The sequence below is a fragment of the Haliotis rufescens genome, unplaced genomic scaffold (assembly GCF_023055435.1).
Source record: "Haliotis rufescens isolate VD_foot unplaced genomic scaffold, xgHalRufe1.0.p SCAF_64, whole genome shotgun sequence".
In the NCBI taxonomy this organism is placed as follows: domain Eukaryota; kingdom Metazoa; phylum Mollusca; class Gastropoda; order Lepetellida; family Haliotidae; genus Haliotis; species Haliotis rufescens.
Window position 1 is genome coordinate 121,679 of NW_025964355.1, and position 16,099 is coordinate 137,777.

At 36.3% G+C, this 16,099-nt stretch overlaps 1 protein-coding gene across 12 annotated transcripts in view; it reads right to left on the reverse strand.

Moving 5' to 3' along the window:
* LOC124119213 (protein mono-ADP-ribosyltransferase PARP15-like) overlaps positions 1–16,099 on the reverse strand; it is a 162,804-nt gene that overhangs the window by 90,178 nt on the left and 56,527 nt on the right. For 2 of the 12 annotated variants that reach the window (XM_048387052.1, XM_048387047.1), the window contains exon 1: positions 5,443–5,572. The exons of the other annotated variants lie outside the window; for them this stretch is intronic. The gene's annotated coding sequence lies outside the window, so the exon portion shown is untranslated. Of the gene's footprint in view, positions 1–5,442; positions 5,573–16,099 lie in introns of those variants that run through there. 12 annotated transcript variants of the gene reach the window in all.

Sequence of the window (16,099 nt, forward strand, 5' to 3'; positions counted from 1 at the left end):
ATTATTAGAAAAATTCGTCCAATGATCAACTGCCTAAGGAGCTGTAAATACAGTCTAACAAGAAATACACTTGAAACTATGTACACATCTCTTATCCTACCAAACTTCGACTACTGCTGTGATATTTGGGACAACTGTTCAAACGAACAATCATTGTTACTCGAGAATTTACATTTGGACGAATTGAGAACTATTTGTGGGGCGGCTCGGGGTACCAGTCATGTTAAAATTTATAACGAAACAAACTTTCGCTTTAAATTGATTACATTTAACAAAATGAAAAACAGTATTTCACTTGTATACCTCAACGTCCAGTCTCTGATAATAGCAATTATAACCTTAGAAATAGATCTAACATACAAACAATCAAATGTAGAACTCAGAGCTATGCTAAATCATTTCTCCCGGATACGATTAACCTATGGAACACTCTACCTAATGAAGTTACTAATTCTTGCTCATTAAAAGAATGTAAATCCTTAATTAATCGTTCTGATACAATTATTTATAATTTTTTACTTAAAATACGGTCATAGATCATGCCAAATTATCCACTGTCGCCTTAGGCTCGGCTGCTGCAGTGACCTGAACGCTGATAAGTTCAGACGACATGTATCAGACATTTCTTACACACCTGTGGGTGAGAAACCCATTTGAGGTAACTGGTATCAAACATATGTGTGAGATCGAATTCCAGGCCCGTGATTGGCTACTCCATGGTGATGACCTGGGGTCAGATGATAACGGACTACTTTCCTGAGTGTAAGTCATTCATAAGTAGCTCGTGCTTCAGTCGAATGCTCACCTACGTCTGTATTGAACAGCAAGACCGTGTAATTAATTATAAAAATAAACAAACTCGTCTTCGTCTGCGAGTTTGTTTGTTATTATTATCAGTTACATTATCTGTTGTTATGTCAACATTATCGGGTTTTTTCACAGTGTAATTATACCCCGCTGGCTGCCACAGCGACACATATGTCCCTTCTCTTCAACCCTCACTGCGAAATCGAATAAAATTCAAAATACATCACGAAGAATCTTCACAGTTTTGAATTCCCCCTCCTGTATATCATTTACTGTCATTTTAGGCAATTCAAAATTACTGAAAGTGACTGAAAGTTAGGTACATTGCAAATCTCGCCAAATCACAATTCACGGCGTTATATAAATATTTACTGTGTGTTTAGAAATCTAAATATCGGATATTTACTCGAATAATTAAAGTAGAAAAATAGCATATTAGTGATCACGGGTATCACATCACTAATGATAATTCTGAAACGTCGCTGATAAGTCTAGAATCGTTTAGAATGTTTTGGAAAATACGCATACACGAACGCCGAAGTGTACGTCCCGCCATATGTGATTGTGTTTACAAAATGCCGGTTATGAGACGCCTATTCGATCAGGTATATTTCAAACTCAGCTGCTATACATGTATCCCTGAATTCCTCATACATTTTCGAAACAATGGATAGATGGTCTTTGTCACGAATGCAACTTATCTAGATGAAATCATGCGAAATAGATTAGGTATGGAAACGAAAACTGTGCTCGGAAAACTGTACTTGCTGAAATGTAAACAAAGCAAAATTCAGATTTTACACTGTGTAGCATTTTTAGAGGTACTTTCGACTAATTGTTGCATACATTCACGCGTTTGAGAATATTCATGGGAAGAGTATCGTTGCACTAATTAGGGAATTACACATATATACATTACAATGATGTGGTAAATTCGACAGAAGCCGTAAAAGTTTCCGTCCTGTGTGACGCCATGATTGACGCTAAATCACGCACAACGATGACGGTAGTTGTCTGCATTTCTGACTAATTCTCTTTGTTACATTGGAAAACATGGTAAACAAATAACAGTACGCAGATTGTCAGAATGTTTCTGATTACTTACGTGACACATTTATGTGTATACGATCCCTCAATCAACGAAAACCTCCTCTGGAAATCCCGCGTACTGTTGTCAGTGAACTCGCCATTTTGTAAAAGTCGGTCATCGGTAGTGATGTCATACGGAAGTAAACATTGTTGTACATATTTGGTAATTTCTTTGAGGTGTAAACTTTCAACTTGGCACACAGCGTGTTCTTGGTTTTTGTCTAGTTTGCATTTTCATCATCGCCTTGATAATCCACATATATGACGGAAACCTTTTTGTGTAGGATCACATTATTTATTAGTAGTAAGCATGACAGAGGTGTTATGTATTAATGCGCTACTGCAATCATGAGAATAGACAAAATTCATCGGTTCGATGCTAAAAAGGTGCGATTTTAGGGTGTGTAAGAAACAGATTACTGTACTCGTGCCTGTCAGATACCATTGATCTTACAACTCGTTGTTACAAAGCGTATCTAACTCGCTTTCGCTCGTTAGACACTCGTGTAGTAATCTCTATATCAGACTGCACTTGTAGGTATCACTTTGAAGACGCAATTCACTTTTTCTATACCTGTCAAAAATACGATAATATCAGAAACACTATGTATTTCTACACACATGGGTATGATTTAAAAACGATATTACATGGCAGTAGTTTAGTTAGCAGTTCTACAAACATGACTATTCTTAAATCAGTTCACGATTTCTTTGTCCGAAGCAAAAGATTAGAGTAGCCTTATTTTATGCATGTAGTAATGGATAACTGCATTATCTAATTTCACAGACACCACTTGTATTGGCTTCATATATTTCATTTGTGCATTTAATATGTTTATGTTTAGCACTATCTTACATATAATCTGATGTACATGTCTTACATGTAACCAGCTGTTGTAAAGTTATTACCTGGAGAGTTATTTACATGAGCAAGTATGGCTTGTTTACCGATCCAGATTTCTTTTGAAATAAAAAATATGTTTAAACCACATGACTGGCCCCTTTAATATACATAGTTTTTAGTTGAGGTTGTGCTTTTCAGATGAATTTCTTATCACTGTCGGAATACCAATTAATGATAGATATTAAATATCCATAATAAATACTTCTACAGCCTCATTCTAATTGTCAAAATTTGAATTTCAATATAGCTTTAAATAATGAATGAATGAATTTGGTGAGAATATCTATTGTTTGAAATCCTAATGTACTTTCTTTTGTAATTGGTGTGGTAGGGTAGCCTAGTGGGTAAAACGTTCTCCGAAACCCCGGGTTCGATTCACCACATGGACACAGGTAGTTTTAGAAGACCAGATACATTTTTGTATTTTCTGAACACTTTTCTGTTTGCAATGGCTTATTTACATGTTCAAAGATTGGTTAAATATCAGTTGCAAGATAAATGGTCAATACCTCACTGTTCGAGAAAACAACTTTTTGCATTTTTAAATATGTGTGTGGATCTTAATTGTTGAATAACAAGTTTCTAAAGATGTTATGAATTGTTTCAGGTACCTGGATTTCACAATCTGACACCAGCTACATTTAAGAAGATCTTGCTCAGACATGTCAGACAAGGGACTCGCCGGATGATGAACAAGCCTCCCGTGAACAACCAACAGATTCACCTCAGAAAGTGATGATTCTGAATGAATAATGCCACATCAGTGTGACTGTGGGTGGTTTTGATACGACACTAATCAAGTCTGACTGAATTTATGCCACAGCACTGTGACTATGTTGAGGTTGTGTACAGTGACGCTGACTATACAATTCTGAGTGACTTTTGTGGTTTACTGCAGAAACATATTATAATTGACTTTAGATATTCTTCTTCCATGAAATTCTTCTGAGATTTGACTAATTTGTTTATTTAGAAATTGGCATTGAAGCGTCTGTTCTGTAAGTTCTTGCAAACACCACTGGCTACTCTATGCTAGTTCCTCCTCTTGCTTGATCACATTTTAATTTGTGATATGTACCAATGAAATGTCCTATTATCAATAAATATGATTTTTTTCCAAAAACATTATTTGTTTTGCTTCATTAGCATAAAGAAATATAATACGGATCAGCCATAACATAGGTGCTGAACATATATAAAATATACTCATGCCCTGAATGTTTTCCTACTTTAAATACAGTTCACTATACAGCTAAACAAAGGCTGTAGTTCCACGTTAGTAGGCAAATGACATTGATATTGTTAGTCTTGTGCACCAATTTGGGGCAATTGTATTGTTTCGTACTCCCATGAAACTATACTGTCCAGATATAACAAGTACTGATACCGTTCCAAACTAATCTTTTAATCTCACCAGGGCCAAATGCCAAAGCACTTAATCCAAAAGATTAAGCAAAGTCCTTAACACAATCAAGGAACGACTTTCTTTGTATTCACATAAAGTATTTAAGTGGAATTGATGCCATGAAGATTATCAAAACCTCAAAGTATTTGCTTGACGTTTCTCAATCTCTGAAAAGAACCAAATTCAGTTATGTCAAAACATTTGATTTTCTATTTTGCACACCACTATCCCACATGACAAACTTAAAGGCCGCAATGCAAACTGAAAAACAACAACATAGGTTTCTAATTAGTCTCATATCGGCTACTCCTCAGCAGTGTAGATTTTATCAGCCCATGAGTGACGGTAACAGTTTTAGTGTTTGTCGAGAGCTTGCCGAGGTTAAAGGTTAAGCATGGAACGCTTCTCGTATGATACATATAAGTTGCCGGATTATGTCAAAATTTTGTTTGCATATGTAAACAGTTGAGTTCCGGATAGCACAACCCATTTGTGGATTCAAACATGGCCGGAAATGGGTTTAGAACACCCTGGGTCACTCCGGCACACGCCAGTTTCATAGCGGCGATGACTCGCAAGCGGTACCTAACTTTTGACACCGTTGGTACAAGCAATCCATTTGAGGATTCGAACATTGCAGAGGTCTGAAATGGGTTTAGAACACCCTGGGACACTCTGTCACATGCCAATTTTGTATCGGTGATTTGTGGCAAGCGGTCCCTAACATTTGACAGCGTTGGTACCACTAGACCAAAGAGGCGGTCAGACCCAGATATGACACCACTTTTCTCAGTTGTTTCTTTAGTATCCAACTGGTTGAAAGATAAGGTGAAGATATTCATTTATCTTGGCATTGTTGAAAGAACTGAAGTCAACTATACATCTGAAAGTGAGGTGGAACTTTTTGTCCTTTCATTGATTCATGTGCAAAGAGAACCATACATGTCAACAGGAACACAATAGTACCCCTGGGGTTTCCTACTACGTGTCTAAATAGTCTATCCTCAAATTAACAAATATATTGTCAATCAGGAAATCCAGCAACTCACATATTTGGGTAGCTGAATAACACTGTCATAAGCGATGGCAGTAATAGTACAATTATTGAAGTCACAAATATCAAGCAATGCATGCAGTTAAAAGCTCTAACACTACACGTATCATGCAGGTCCTTACCATTACAACGCTAGGTTGTGAGTACCATTCTATCTGTGTATGATCAATATTAAACTGTTACCTTCTTTTCGTGTCTATCTCGTAATTCGGAAGTCATACACTGTGGTGACTGTTATAACTTGAACGCAGTACTGTCCTTCGAGAGAGATGCACGCATGGACGCACAACAAACCATGCGCTTTGTTCCCAATAGCTACCATGCTCACGTGTCATCGTGATATATGGAATTCATACGTCGCACTTCGAAAGGACAACTTTTGTATGCAGGTTCGCGCATTCTGAATAGTTAGAATGAATAATACATTCCCCAGGAAAGTTGCAATACGAGTATAACTGCATTGTACATGGCATGACTCACAATTGTAAAGCATATTCTGATATTCATTTGAAGGGTGGGACTTTGCTTGGTAAAGATATAATTGTGATTGCTACAGGAATTCATTGTCGGGATATGAGGTGTGAGTTAACCTTCTGTTTAAATGTTGAAGCCGTAAAAACATAAAGTATGTTACTATTTGTTGGGACGTTCTGCGCGTTTTCTTAGAAATGAACGTGTGTTTTGGTCTGTAGAAGGATTTGTCCTGATCATAAAGAAACAAACAGGTCTCATTTATAGTAGAATGTGCTTGTTATTGCTTGAATGAAACATACGTGAGACATTGCATAAATGATCTGATATTGTTCAATAATGGTCACAATTTTGCCTTTTTCAAAACTGAAGTGCCTTTATAAACCGAAGGAGACTGAAACCTTCTTTAGTTGTTGGTGGAGGTAAATGACTTTCATGTATGCTCCCCGCCCGGTAAAAATTGACGGGACAAATTGTCGAACTCAGTCTTGACAAGTATTTCTGAGATAAGCATGATACAAAGGATCGACAGGCCAACATGCGTCCTTTAATCCCATATAACAGAATTTGTATGATTGTATGCCGTTGCTTCGCAATCTCTGCTACATTCTCACTTTGATGTATAACTTTTTACTTCTTTATACATACGAACACATACACATAGGTGTGTGCTATGTGTAAAATAAGTCCTCAACAAGATCCCATACACGATAGATACGATTTAAAATACAATCTTTGTAAAAGCTATCTGAATTTATCAACCACTGGGTGAAGAGACAAGAGGAAAGATACCAAATCTGCACATGTACGTCATACGTGTATCGTACAAAGTTAAATAGGTCTTTATCACAGCAAAAAAAAAGCAGTTTCCGGTATCCGGATACCTTCCGGATACCACTGGACACTTACCCAAAATGCGTCCGGGTATCCGGTGGCAGATACCTTGCCGGATACCAGATCTGTGGTATCCGGCATGGACACCTCACCGGAAAGTATGCCACCTGGAATCCGGGTATCCGACACACAAGACTTATTTATTCGCGTATAATACACACTCGTGTGTGATATATATGCACCCTCAATTATGGAGAATTTAATTCTGGAATAATATATTTGTCGTACATAAACATTTCAGGCTGCCAGCACAAACCACGAAATTTTGAGAGCGCCCTGGGTGCTTATTACATCGAATACGGTATTCAAAATTATCAAAACTTTCAATCACAAAAGTCATGTAAGCGATCTCAAAATACTATATAATGAGTCAGTTAGTATAGTTTCACACAGCTTTTAGCAATATTCCAGCAATATATCTGCGGGGACACAAGAAATGGGCTTTTCACACAGTACCCATGTGGGGAATAGAACCCAGTGCTTCGGAGAACGCTTACCCACTAGGCTACCAAATACAAATATCATCCCAAATACAAAAGTAAGTAACATTAGGATTTCATACAACAGATATTTTCGCCAAATATCAAGTCACTATACAACTGATTGAATTACTGATTAGAGGAGCAAATACGTATAAATGTAGCAGCTGATTCAGGCTTAATTTGAATTGTTCCTTGCTTTAGTTGCAATGGGAGCCACATTGAAAATAATTATCTCACTTATTATTGATATTTAATACTTTAATTGGTAGGCCAAGATAGACACTGATACAAAACATCAACTGAAAAGAACCACCTGAACCATCGACTAAAAACTGTGTATTTTACATTTAAGGGACCTTAATACGGCTACTGGCAATAGCATGTATCCGCCCATGAATAGTCATGAGTAAAATCATTATCATATTTTTATCATTTATCCTATCTTTAATTAAGATAAACAATAACGGGAAAAACTGCCAAATATATTGGTCAAGTGTAGTCATAATTTTAGTAGTTCTATTCGGTTATGGAACTTTTCAATGGTAATTGTAAATATATGTGTATTCCTATTTGAATACTCATTTGATTGTTATAAAGTTACACAGTATTGCATCTATCGTCTGTTTCTAAATACAGTGGAACCTATCTTTGATTTGTGTGACATAATTGAATCATACCCCAAGTTCATTATGCATTGTTATGCATCTGCACAGAGTGATCAAAGTCCTTGTCACACGCACATGGTTTGCTACAAGGCCGAATCCAAAAAGGACATCGGATCGACATCGGCCCAACGTCGGCAAACTTCATCGGCCCTGCATCGGCACTGCACCGGCCCAGCATCGGCCCAGCGTCGGGCCGATGAAGTTTTGCTCATCAGATCAACATAGGCCCAATGTCGGCAAACTTCATCGGCCCTGCATCGGCAATGCACCGGCCCAGCATTGGCCCAGCGTCGGCAAACATTGTCGGGCCGATGAAGTTTTGCTCATCGGATCGACATCGGCCCAACGTCGTAAATAGTTATAGTTATAGTTATCTCTTCTTTGCTCATTTACAATGGCAGTTGGGATGTTCAGTATTTTTACCCTTCATAATATTTGATGGCAGTTCTTGATTTTCTTCAAAATAAATGCATAAAGTATGAAACAAATTGCAATTTCCAATAATCATTTACAATTATCGATATCTTCAAAAAAATATGTCAAAAACACCCAAACTTAAATTGTTAACGCTTCGTTAGTTTTTTCATCTGCCATTGTTTTAAATAGGCTGATGTCATCAGAAGTCATAACTGACAACATCTCATCTTAATATTTCATGTAAATGATGCCACAATAGAACTTTTCCAAGTGTAGTGTTAGGGTACATAAAACTAAACAGTTCTAAAAGCTGCAGCTAGCTCTGATGTTAAAGTTACAAAGATAAAAGGTAAAACTAAAAAAAAAATGGATTTTTAAAAAGATAATATTTTTTTATCATAGTTAATACTTTGAAAACCAAATGTAAGTAATATGAATACGTCTAGCTGTACAAAACAATCGAAATGCTTCACTTGTTACAGTACTATTTTTTATGTACCCTAATACATGTGTAGTTAATACTTAAAAATAAACACAAAGAGCAAAATAGAATAATAAACTTTATTATTAATTTATTATTATTTACAAGAAAACAGTGTTACTACCTGCAACAAGGCTGATGTGAAACATATATACTCAAAACCAGTTTTAAAACAGTCTAAACATATACCCCTCATATTGGCCTTGCAAAATTTCATTTATGTGGCTTCAAATTCGTTTGCGAGACAAACTTTTTCCCCCATTTCATCAAGTTAAAAAAGCATGAAGCAAAGGCCATAACTCCATACAAAATAAGTTCTTATAACCATCTTTTGGAGTTTGTACCTTAGATAAGCACGGAAAGTTTCATTTATTAACTTCAGTAGTGTCCAAGAGAACCTGGCAGTATATGTACCAAGTTCATAAACAAGGGACATAACCCTGGGAAAAATATGTTGTCAACACCAACTTTTTCGATTTCTTTGTTCCGTTGCAATTCAGTACTTTTGTTTGCAGATTCTCTATCTGCACCTCTGTTTTTCAGTACGCGTTTTCCTTATGCCATTTCTAAGCCTTGCTCCTGGAACTCGAAGCCATTCTTTTACACGGGTCACCATGTACTTGTCAGTGGCTTGTAAGAGCCCAGCTGCAGACTTCCTCCTCAGCTTCTGTTTACAAATGATAGCAAAAAATGTCAGTGTGCATATTATAAGTCATTGCATGCACTCTCACAATTACAAGTAATGGACTTCACAAGTGTGTCAAAACAAGTTATTGATAACATAATGGAATAATAGAATAAGTAATACCCTGTTCACATGCACCACCTTACATATGTGTGTATATATTATTTAAATTAAGTCTTGACACCTGTTAATAAATACAGGGTTCACTCAAGGAATTTTCTGCCATGGGCCCTTTATGTGACAATTTCATATATTCCCTAGGTACACCCCGCACTTGCCCATATAGCACAATGTTAAAATGCCCCACTGTATTTGAGAATGTGGGCCTTTTTCCAAATTTAGGGGCTAAAAGCAGAAGGCCCCACCCAAGAATTATCGGAAGTCCAGTAAGTAAATTGATGAGTTTATAATATGTGTAAACAAGAAAATTGAATTATGTGTAATTATATACGCAAATAACATAACCCCTCCCAATATTGCATGGTAGGTCCCTAATCTGTTTCTTATGTCAATTAAAAAAGATTTTATGACTGACATATCACCCTATTAATTTAGCCCAATAAACATCCCCAATAACCACATGATAACCCCCCTCCTCCAATATTGCTGGCGAACAGTTTTAGGTGTGCAATCTCTCTTGTATGTCCATCAAAAGTAAGTCAGCATGAAATTTCATTTGGAAGATTACCATAGTCAGTGTCAGGGGCCCTTAATAGGGCAAACATGATAATAAATATATGCTTATAAATATTTCAATCAGAAACATGTATCAGTTGGTTTGGTTTGTTGTTTAACGCCTCACTCAGCAATATTCCAGCTATATGATGGCGGTCTGTAAATAATGGAATCTGGACCAGACAATCCAGTGATTAATATCATGAGCATCAATCCACGCAATTGGCACAGCAAAAAAAATGCAGTTTCCGGTATCCGGATACCTGCCGGATACCACCGGACACTTACCCAAAACGCGTCCGGGTATCCGGTGGCAGATACCTTGCCGGATACTAGATCTGTGGTATCCGGCATGGACACCTCACCGGAAAGTATGTCACCTGGAATCCGGGTATCCGGCACCGGATACCTCACCGGATACCTCAATCTGGGTGTCCAGGGATCCGGCACCGGATACCTCATTCTGAGTTTCCAAAAACATGTCACAATTTGGGGGGTGCATTTTGTTCAATTAAGTGTGAAACACCTAAAAATATATTGGAAACTAACCATGAAAATTGAACATTGCTGAAGGTATCCGGCAGGTATCCGGCAGGTATCCGGATGCATTTTTTCGAGATGTCTTTCTCCTAGTAAATAATGTTAGCCTGGGCATAGCAGATAGCTGTGGTAATATGCTGTGCTATTTTAGTTGTAAATATCCCCTTGAAGTTGAGATCTATGGGCATGTACTTTTGGTGAAAACATTTCATATATATTTCAATTTAGATGTTCAGCGTATTAAATGAAAAGCATTCAGTCCTGGTATGATGGTATCTTTACATTTCATCTTCATATTCCCAGTTTGTTCTAGCCTAGTGGTTGAAGCATTCGATTCACCACATCGGTACATTGCTTGGTGTCACCCATCATGATATTGTTTGAATTTTGCTCATAAAATGGCATAACACCATACTCACTCTGACAAAAAAATGAAAGTCATTGGCTATGTGCTCACTTGGGCCTTTGTTCCTGATGAGATTAAAAGTATATTTTGGAATTGTATCAGTACTTGTTACATCTTGACAGACGAGTTTCATTGAAGATCGAAACAGAATATCATTAACCCAAATGGGTGCATAAGACTAATGGCATCCACAGAAAACACCTAATAAAGTACTGGTACATAAAAATATCAATGTAACTTTTCTACTGACATGGAACTAAAAACTTTGTTCAGTGGGCTGTATTAATTGTAGGAAAACATTCAGGGCATTAGTATATTTGATATATGTTAGCACCTATGTTATGAATGATCAATATCATATTTCTTTAAAGAAGCAAAACAAAAAATTTGTTAAGATAAAAAATCATATTTATTGATTTTATGACATTTCATTGGTTCAGTAACCAGAGGTGTTTGCAAGAACATTCAAAAACAGAAACAGATGCTTCAATGCCATTTTCTAAATAAACAAATTAGTCAAATCTCAGAAGAATTTCAAGGTAGAAGAATATCTAAAGTCAATTATGTTTGTGCAGTAAACCACAAAAGTCATTCAGATTTGTATAGTCAGCTTCAGTGTACACCACATAAACAGTCTCACTGCTGTGGTATTAATTCCTTTAGACTTGATTAATGTCGTAATAAAACAACCTACAGAATCACACTGATGTGGCATTATTCATTCAGAATCATCACTTTCTGAGGTGAACCTGTTAGTTGTTCTGGGGAGGATTATTCATCATCCGGAGAGTCCTTTGTATGACTTGTCTGATCTGGTGTCATTGTGAAATTCAGGTGCCTGAAACAATTTATAACATCTTTAAAAGCTTGTTATTAAAAATATAAGAAACACACATATATTGACAAAGGGTAAAAAGTTGGTTTCTCAATGAGTAAGGTAATGACAATTTATCAAGCAACTGTTAACCAAACCATGTTAACCAATGTAAAAAAGCCATAGCAAACAGTAAATTTTACAGAAAATACAAAATTGTAATTGATCTTCTGAAAACAATTCCTGTAGTGCCATAAGGCAGGCTCATCTGAATTTTTCTCAAATGTTTGCATTACATCAAAACATAAGGAAAGGTAAACAAGGCAATGCAAATTGCATAAAATAGGTTCTTATACATAAAAAAAGAACTAAAGTATTTGACGTAATAAGCGCCTCGCTCTAATAAGCGCCCATGGGAATATTTGCTAATATATTGGCTAGTGAACAATCCCAATTAGCACCCTTTCCAATTAATCTATTTATACAAGACTTATTTATTTGCGTATAATACACACTTGTGTGTGATATGCATTATCATATTTTTATCATTTATCCTATCTTTACAATAACGGCAAAAACTGCCAAATATATTGGTCAAGTGTAATCATAATTTAAGTAGTTCTATTTGGTTTTGGAACTTTTCAAGGGTAATTGTAAATATATGTGTATTCCTATTTGAATACTCATTTGATTGTTATAAAATTACACAGTATTGCATCTATCGTCTGTTTCTTAATACAGTGGAACCTATCTTTGACTTGTGTGACATAATTGAACCATACCCCAAGTTCATTATGCATTGTTATGCATCTGCACAGAGTGGTCAAAGTCCTTGTCACACACATAGTTTGCTACAAGGCAGAATCCAATAAGTACAGTTGAGACATCAGGTTGTATCCAGACAAACTGTCTGATAATCTCAAGTATGGTCTTGGTCGCATCAAGGGATGTAGCTAATCCTAAATAAACATTAAACAAGTGACATAATCTCTTCTACAGAACACTTGATCAAAGCCTGCCCCACCTTTGATGTTTATCATCTCGTTACGCTCACAACAGCTCATTAGCAAGATGAGCTCAATGTCAACTCATGGTGGATTAGGGATTAACAGGGCAATTAGTGTCAGGTCGGTATTATCACTTGCAATTGTCTGTTAATTACTTAATTGAGTAGTGACGGCTTAGTTAGTTTCCAACCACACTGACTGTTATGCTACTTATCAAGTCAGTTTACTGGTAACATGTGTCTGTGGACCAAGGAAATGTATCATGCCAGATACTTAAAAAGTTCTACTCATAAGTAATAAAATAATGACAGTTTTGATATGCAATTCTCCCTACAAAGACATTTAACATTTGATATACATAAACTGTCTGTTGAAACTATGATGATGCTAATATACAAGTCGCACAAAACAACCTATTCATATACTGGTACCTAGCCAAACAAACATAATTTTTTTACGTGTATGCACATGCTTGTACACATATACCTCTACTGGCATATCACACATACAAACAATCACTAGATGGATGTAATCGTTCAAAAATATTTTACATACAAAAACAAGTGAACAAATTCTATAATAGCATGGTTAATATTGGGAGATGTTTTAGCATTTCCATTTTCACAGAATCGAAGGCATATCCTTTCATGACTCAGATCAGCTTGTAGTGATTTAAATTCACATAAAACTGATTCATGTCAAATGACCTATCCCGCATGTGTGGGACCTGTTATAAAAATACCATTCATTACTTATTTGTGTGTCCAAATTATGCTATTATTAGAAATAATAGGTATTATTATACAGCATGGATATGATATAAGAAAGCTTTATATGGAATTGTTGAAAATTATGTACAGGAAAACATTGAAATAAATCAATCAATACGTGCATTTATCTCAGAATCTGGTAGATTTAATCAATATGGACTTCTCCTTCATTATCTACTTATAATCAGATGATTACATTATTGCTCAACTGATAGTTTGCAAAAGTATAGAATTAGTATTTTATTAATACTTATTTTGTATTTCAGCATCATTTAGATAAGCCATCGGCTTGTTTGCAAATCCAGTTCACTATAAAAAAAATATATGTTTAAAACACATGTAGTAGACCATATTGCAATAGTTAAGACCCGAAAAGAAGTTATGTGTAGGATCTTCAAAATGGTATCCACAAGAGCAGGTTGTAGAATCATGTTGGTGTTTGTTGTTTAACTCTGCACTCAGCCATATTCCAGCTATATGACGGCGGTCTGTAAATAATCAAGTCTGGACCAGTCTATCCAGTGATTGACATCATGAGCATCGATCCACACAATTGGGATACAATGACATGGATCAACCAAGTCAGGGAGCCTGATCACCCGATCCGTTCAGTTATCTCTCACAACTAGCATAGGTTGATCATGTTGATAGGGACTAACTTCAACCTGGAATCCCCACGTGAGTAAGTATGCGGCTGTTAGCTTTGTTTGATGTTTAACGCCACACTCAGCAATATCGCAGCTATGTGGCAGGAATCAAACCTGGTTCTTCAGCACAAAGAGTGAACGCTTCAACCGCTAGGCTACCCCACCACCAAAAATTCCCCCATGATAAAGTTGTCATCATGGTTATTGTTCAACTAGTTCAAGTGAAAATGTTCATACCCTTAAAATGTCTTATCTTCCACTTCACGATGATCTCTGATGCAAAACTTCGCTGTTATTAAAGCTGTTCTTGATTCTTCACATCTGGAAAAATATGTTGAGGCTATTAATCATTCTCACAGAGTACAGGGAGTATATGAAATAAGACAGTGAGTCACATTAGCATACAAATTATCCAGTTAAAGTAAACATATTTCTACATTATATACATAAGCAAATACTAACATATGATAGACAGGCTACTTGTCATATAAAAATATAATTATACATTTACTTACATGTTGGCTATAAGAGTTAATGTGTCACATGTGACAGGCTTACATGTGGTAAATTACTTTAATACGTGATCATTGTAACATTCACATATTCCTTACCTTAATGTGTCACTTCAGCTGCCAGCATGACCTCAGCTGCAATCTCAATATTTGGCCAGTTTTGACGAAATGACCGATTATGTACAGGAAAACATTTTTTTTACGCTTAGGATATTGTTATAATTACACTGTTATGTCCTTGTTTTGTATAAGCTTCATAACTTAATCATTCAATATTTCATGGAATGACTCTGACCTTGGCGAGGATCCTTTTTGCAACAAGTGATTCCTTATGTAAAGTGTATGTTGAATGACCCTGGCTTTGTTGTCAAATAATTGTTTGACAGTTGTTAAATATGGGGTTATGTTTTATCTCTGAATGTTCGGGATGAAATATTTTAATAAGGACAGTTCTAAGTTGGAAACTCAACTGGGGCCTTTTCAATTGAATTCCATGTACAGTTTGGACATTTCTGTAATGTGAATGCTACTTATGTTTGCAGAATGTCTGGATGAATGAATGAGTCAGTCATCTGCACGGCATCAATGGAAAAAGGGAAGCAATGAGGAACAAGAGAAGAGTAGCAGTGAGTGGTAAATATTTGAAATTATTCTGTTTGGTTCATCATGTTCATGTAGCTATTCTGCAGATATTTCTTCAGTTTGCTTGTTCTTTATCACCTGTTGGCATGGATGGCCTAATTATCAAAGGCACTACAACTTGCTGTGCATAGTTGCATCTCTTGGGCTTGACAGAAACCGATGGTCGTGGGTTTGAATCGAGGGTAGCATCATACACTTGCTTGTGGGTTTCATCAAAGTGGTAAACATGTAAGACCTGCATCACTTCGGGCTTTCTTCCCACATCAAGCTTACATGCCGTGATATAACTGGAATACTGTTCAAAGAGGCGTTAAACCCAATTCACTCATTTAACACCACATCCAGCAATAGTTCGGCTAAATGACAAGGATTATAGATTAATCAAATCTCACTTCTCAACTAGACAAACCAGAGATTAATGTTATGAGCTCAATCCAGACGCACCGATGATGACTGTTATGGACAACATCCCACGTTATTGGGTACGATTACGAGCTTTCAATGAGCCCACTTGCTACCTCATCTATTACTTTGGCTTGTATGGCAAGCATAGGTTGCTAGGAACATTTTTAAGAGATGTCAGTTAATGATTGTTTCAACTCATCAGCATGGAACAATATATATCTCAAATGTTTGGTATATAACAAAACTCAAAGATGATAAATTAAGTGAATTTGCTGCCTTTTATCTGTAAGTACATGTTGCAACAATTCTTTTCTTTTGCTACAATCT